Raw genomic sequence first — 6800 nt, 5'->3', positions numbered from 1 at the left:
TAACCAGCTAACATCATAATGACAGGTTCAAATTCACACACAACAATATTAATCTTAAATGTAAATGGGCTAAATGCTCCAATTAAAAGACACAGACTGGCAAATTGGATAAAGAGTCAAGACCCATCAGTGTGCTGTATTCAGGAAACCCATCTCAGGTGCAGAGACCCACATAGGCTCAGAATAAAGGGATGGAGGAAGATCTACCAAGCAAATGGAAAAAAAAAGGCAAGGGTTGCAATCCTAGTCTCTGATAAAACAGACTTTAAAACAACAAAGATCAAAAGAGACAAAGTGGTAAAGGATCAATTCAACAAGAAGAGCTAAGTATCCTAAATATACATGCACCCAATACAGGAACACCCAGATTCATAAAGCAAGTCCTTAGACACCTACAAAGATACTTAGACTCCCACACAATAATAATGGGAGACTTTAACACCCCACTGTCAACATTAGACAGATCAACGAGACAGAGAGTTAACAAGGATATCCAAGAATTGAACTCAGCTCTGCATCAAGTGGACCTAATAGACATCTACAGAACTCTCCACCACAAATTAAGAGAATATACATTCTTTTCAGCATCACACGACAACTCCTCCAAAATTGACCACGTAGTTGGAAGTAAAGCACTCCTCAGCAAATGTAAAAGAACAGAAATTACAACAAACTGTCTCTCAGACCACAGTGCATTCAAACTAGAACTCAGGATTAAGAAATTCACTCAAAACCGCTCAACTACATGGAAACTGAACAACCTGCTCCTGAATGACTACTGGGTATGTAACAAAATGAAGGCAGAAATAAAGATGTTCTTTGAAACCAATGAGAACAAAGACACAACATACCAGAATCTCTGGGACACATTCAAAGCAGTGTGTAGAGGGAAATTTATAGCACTAAATGCCCACAAGAGAAAGCAGGAAAGATCTAAAATTGACACCCTAACATCACAATTAACAGAGCTAGAAAAGCAAGAGCAAACACATTCAAAAGCTAGCAGAAGGCAAGAAATAACTAAGATCAGAGCAGAACTGAAGGAAACAGAGACACAAAAAACCCTTAAAAAAATCAGTGTATCCAGGAGCTGGTTTTTTGAAACGATCAACAAAATTGATAGACTGCTAGCAAGACTAATAAAGAAGAAAAGAGAGAAGAATCAAATAGACGCAATAAAAAATGACAAAGGGGATATCACCACTGATCCCACAGAAATAGAAACTACCATCAGAGAATACTATAAACACCTCTACGCAAATAAACTAGAAAATCTAGAAGAAATGGATAAATTCCTCGACACATACACCCTCCCAAGACTAAACCAGGAAGAAGTTGAATCTTTGAATAGACCAATAACAGGCTCTGAAATTGAGGCAATAATTAATAGCTTACCAACCAAAAAAAGTCAGGGACCAGATGGATTCACAGCCGAATTCTACCAAAGGTACAAGGAGGAGCTGGTACCCCTCCTTCTGAAACTATTCCAATCAATAGAAAAACAGGGAATCCTCCCTAACTCATTTTATGAGGCCAGCATCATCCTGATACCAAAGCCTGGCAGAGACACAACAAAAAAAGAGAATTTTAGACCAATATCCCTGATGAACCTCGATGCAAAAATCCTCAATAAAATACTGGCAAACCGAATCCAGCAGCACATCAAAAAGCTTATCCACCATGATCAAGTGGGCTTCATCCCTGGGATGCAAGGCTGGTGCAACATACTCAAATCAATAAATGTAATCCAGTATATAAACAGAACCAATGACAAAAACCGCATGATTATCTCAATAGATGCAGAAGAGGCATTTGACAAAATTCAACAACTCTTCATGCTAAAAACTCTCAGTAAATTAGGTGTTGATGGGATGTATCTCAAAATAATAAGAGCTATCTATGACAAACCCACAGCCAATATCATACTGAATGGGCAAAAACTGGAAGCATTCCCTTTGAAAACTGGCACAAGACAGGGATGCCCTCTCTTGCCACTCCTATTCAACATAGTGTTGGAAGTTCTGGCCAGGGCAATCAGGCAGGAGAAGTAAATAAAGGGTATTCAATTAGGAAAAGAGGAAGTCAAGTTGTCCCTGTTTGCAGATGACATGATTGTATATCTACAAAACCCCATTGTCTCAGCCCAAAATCTCCTTAAGCTGATAGGCAACTTCAGCAAAGTCTCAGGATACAAAATCATTGTGCAAAATCACAAGCATTCTTATACACCAATAACAGAGAAACAGAGAGCCAAATCATGAGTGAACTCCCATTCACAACTGCTTCAAAGGAATAAAATACCTAGGAATCCAACTTACAAGGGATGTGGAGGACCTCTTCAAGGAGAAATGGAAGAACATTCCATTCTCATGGGTAGGAAGAATCAATATCGTGAAAATGGCCATACTGCCCAAGGTAATTTATAATTCAATGCCATCCCCATCAAGCTACCAATGACTTTCTTCACAGAATTGGAAAAGACTACTTTAAAGTTCAGATGGAACCAAAAAAGAGCCCGCATTGCCAAGTCAATCCTAAGCCAAAAGAACAAAGCTGGAGGCATCATGCTACCTGACTTCAAACTATACTACAAGGCTACAGTAACCAAAACAGCATGGTACTGGTACCAAAACAGAGATATTGACCAAAGGAACAGAACAGAGCCCTCAGAAATAATGCCACAGATCTACAACCATCTGATCTTTGACAAACCTGACAAAAACAAGCAATGGGGAAAGGATTCCCTATTTAATAAATGATGCTGGGAAAACTGGCTAGCCATATGTAGAAAGCTGAAACTGGATCCCTTCCTTATACCTTATACAAAAATCAATTCAAGATGGATTAAAGACTTAAATGTTAGACCTAAAACCATAAAAACCGTAGAAGAAAACCTAGGCAATACCATTCAGGACACAGGCATGGGCAAAGACTTCTTGTCTAAAACACCAAAAGCAATGGCAACAAAAGTCAAAATTGACAAATGGGATCTAATTAAACTAAAGAGCTTCTGCACAGCAAAAGAAACTACCATCAGAGTAAACAGGCAACCTACAGAATGGGAGAAAATTTTTGCAATCTACTCATCTGACAAAGGACTAATATCCAGAATCTACAAGGAACTCAAACAAATTTACAAGAAAAAAACAACCCCATCAAAAAGTGGACAAAGGATATGAACAGACACTTCTCAAAGGAAGACATTTATGCAGCCAAAAAGCACATGAAAAAATGCTCATCATCACTGGCCATCAGAGAACTGCAAATCAAAACCACAAGGAGATACCATCTCACACCAGTTACAATGGTGATCATTAAAATGTCAGGAAACAATAGGTGCTGGAGAGGATGTGGAGAAATAAGAACACTTTTACACTGTTGGTGGGACTGTAAACTAGTTCAACCATTGTGGAAGTCAGTGTGGCGATTCCTCAGGGATCTTAAACTAGAAATACCATTTGACCCAGCCATCCCATTACTGGGTATATACCCAAAGGATTATAAATCATGCTGCTGTAAAGACACATGCACATGTATGTTTATTGCGGCACTATTTACAATAGCAAAGACTTGGAACCAACCCAAATGTCCAACAATGATAGACTGGATTAAGGAAATGTGGCACATATACACCATGGAATACTATGCAGCCATAAAAACGGATGAGTTCATGTCCTTTGTAGGGACATGGATGAAGCTGGAAACCATCATTCTCAGCAAACAATCGCAAGGAGAAAAACCAAACACCTCATGTTCCCACTCATTGGTGGGAATTGAACAATGAGAACACATGGACACAGGAAGGGGAATATCACACACTGGGGCGTGTTGTGGGGTGGGGGGAGGGGGAGGGATAGCATTAGGAGATATATCTAATGTTAAATGACAAGTTAATGGGTGCAGCACACTAACATGGCACATGTATACACATGTAATTAACCTGCACATTGTGCACATGTACCCTAAAACTTAAAGTATAATAAAAAAAAGAAAAAAGATCGAAAGTAATTGCCTCTTCCAGGGCTGTGCTGGAAAGGGGGACATTAAGTTTCTTTTTTATTCTTGGGTAATTTTTTCACTTTTACAGGGCTTACAGGTGCCCACCACCACGCTTGGCTAATTTTTTTGTATTTTTAGTAGAGACAGGGTTCCACATGTTGGCCAGGCTGATCTCCAACTCCTGACCTTAAGTGATCCACCTGCCTCAGCCTCCCAGAGTGCTGGGATTACAGGCATGAGCCACAGCCCCTGTCTTGTTGGGTCATTTTTTTCTCCATGGTCTTTGTATGACAAGAGAGATAACAATACAACATAACAAATTCAAAGTGCCAGTAACGGAAGTACTAAAAGCAGAGGAGATCTCTAATGCTTAGTTATCAGAGCTTAGTAGAAAAGATGGAAGAGACTTAAATTTACTGTGAAGAACAGATAGGAGTTCTCTTAGAAGAGAAAAGGCACTTAGTCATTTGAGCAAGGAAATATTTGGTGTGGCCAGGCACAGTGGCTCATGCCTATAATTTCAGCACTTTGGGAGGTCGAGGCGGGCAAATCATCTGAGGTCAGGAGTTTGAGACCAGCCTGGCCAATATGGTGAAACCCCATCTCTACTAAAAGTACAAAAATTATCCGGGCATGGTGGCAGGCGCCTGTAGTCCCAGTTACTCAGGAGGCTGAGACAGGAGAATTGTTTGAATGTGGGAGACAGAGGTTGCAGCGAGCTGAGATCGTGCTAATGCACTCCAGCCTGGGCGATAGGGCGAGACTCTGTCTCAAAAAAAAAAAAAAAAAAAAAAAGAAAAGAAAGAAAAGAAAAAGAAAAAAGAAAAGAAAGAAAATACTTGGTGTATTTAGGCTGGGAATGGGATGGGAATTTTGGCCTATTTTTTATTTTTGTTTTTTGAGACAGAGTCTCACTCTGTTGCCCAGGCTGGAGTGCAGTGGCGCCATCTCAGCTCACTGCAAGCTGCGTCTCCTGAGTTCACGCCATTCTCCTGCCTCAGCTTTCCAAGGAGCTGGGACTACAGGCACCCACCACCACATCCTGCTAATTTTTTTGTATTTTTAGTAGAGACAGAGTTTCACCGTGTTAGCCAGGATGGTCTTGATCTCCTGACCTCATGATCTGCCCGCCTTGGCCTCCCACAGTGCTGGGATTACAGGGCTTGTCCATTTTTAATAGGCATTACGAAGATAAGATGGAACCTGATTGTTGAAAGCTTTGAATGTCATTGGATGTTATGAGGAATTACTGAGAGACTGTAAAGAATATACATAAAGCATTATTTTAGAAAAGTTACTTTGGAAACTGATGCTCACTTGGAATAGAAAGAGTCTAGAGGAGGCCGGGTGCAGTGGCTCACGCCTGTAATCCCAGCACTTTGGGAGACCTAGGCAGGCAGATCTCTTGAGGCCAGGAGTTCGAGATCATCCTGACCAGCATGATGAAACTCCATCTCTACCAAAAAATACAAAAATTAGCCAGACCTGGTGGCATGCGCCTATAGTCCCAGCTACTCTGGAGGCTGAGGCAGGAGAATTGCTTGAACCCAGGAGGCAGAGGCTGCAGTGAGCCAAGATCATGCCACTGCACTCCATCCTGGGAGACAGAGTGAGACTCTCAAACAAAACAAAACAAAACCAAAGAGGCTGGAGGAGATAAAAATCTTAGAATAGCCTATGATTAAGATAATAGTGACCTAGACTAGATGATGGCACAGATAAGGGTAGAGGGTTGGCTTCCCTTTGGTTCTCTTTGCCGTTTATCTACCCCAGCTTGGGAGACTTGAGTGTTAATAATTAATCATTAGTAAAATGTCTGCTTAGGCCTATTTTCTTCTCTGAGACTTGATTTAGAGAAAAATACGCTATCCATTTATCTCTAGAAAGCTGTCCTCATGGATCTTGTTTTATTAGGCAGCAAGTGAATGTTTAATTGAAAAATTTCTTTTTTTTTTGCTATGGGCTAAGCTATATTCCAGCCAGGGTTAGAAGTTCTCAGCCCTTTATATAGAATGATTAAGATATTTCGTAGGTTTTTTAAAATAAATTTTTTTCTTTTGTTAACTCTACTCCTTTGACAGATTAATTTGTATGTTTAATTGAAGAGTTAGGTTTATTTTTTAAAATGTTCTATTGATTAGATTAGAGCACAGTTCTAGTTGTCTGGATTTGTTATCTTTGTTCTCTGGTCACTTTGTATTTTTGATGACCCTTACCAAGGAGAGGGCACATGAAACTATATAGATCACTAATGTAAATCCATTTTAACTGTTTGATATAAACTCAGAGCACATGATGTGTACAGTTTTATTTACTTTTGGTATATTAAGTCTATTTTTGTCTTCTGCCTTAAGAAAGCAATTAGTAGATCCTTTTGTAGTTGATAAGTGTGATGATTGGGTGTGAGATGTGCCTTCCTTAAACCTTGTTATAAACCTCGTTAGCACATTACCTGTCTGATGTGAAAAAAAAATTTTTAAGAAAAGAGGAAAAAAAGAGAAAGTGATTTGGTTTAAAACTTGATGTCTATGCAGTATGGATATTGACTTTGGGAAGTCCCCATTTCAGTAAAATGGATTAATTTTGCCAGTTTGTAGAGCTTCTTCTACTTAAAATGTTAATGTCAATTAAAATGGAATCATTAAAACTTTGATGGAAAAAATTATTTACCCTTTTCATGTTTTTTTGTTTAATTTCAGCCAAGATATTTGCTGAAGTTTGAACAAATTTATATTTCCAAGCCTGCTCATTGGGAAAGAGATGGTGCTCCTTCACCAATGATGCCCAATGAAGCTAGATTA

General features: G+C 39.4%; 1 pseudogene; it reads left to right on the top strand.

Moving 5' to 3' along the window:
* Positions 1-6367: 6367 nt before the first annotated feature.
* On the top strand, positions 6368-6461 carry LOC129041873 (small nucleolar RNA U13; annotated as a pseudogene).
* The last annotated feature ends 339 nt before the right edge of the window (positions 6462-6800 follow it).

This window comes from Pongo pygmaeus, chromosome 6 (assembly GCF_028885625.2).
Source record: "Pongo pygmaeus isolate AG05252 chromosome 6, NHGRI_mPonPyg2-v2.0_pri, whole genome shotgun sequence".
In the NCBI taxonomy this organism is placed as follows: Eukaryota; Metazoa; Chordata; class Mammalia; order Primates; family Hominidae; genus Pongo; species Pongo pygmaeus.
This window is presented reverse-complemented; position numbering and strand designations above follow the sequence as displayed.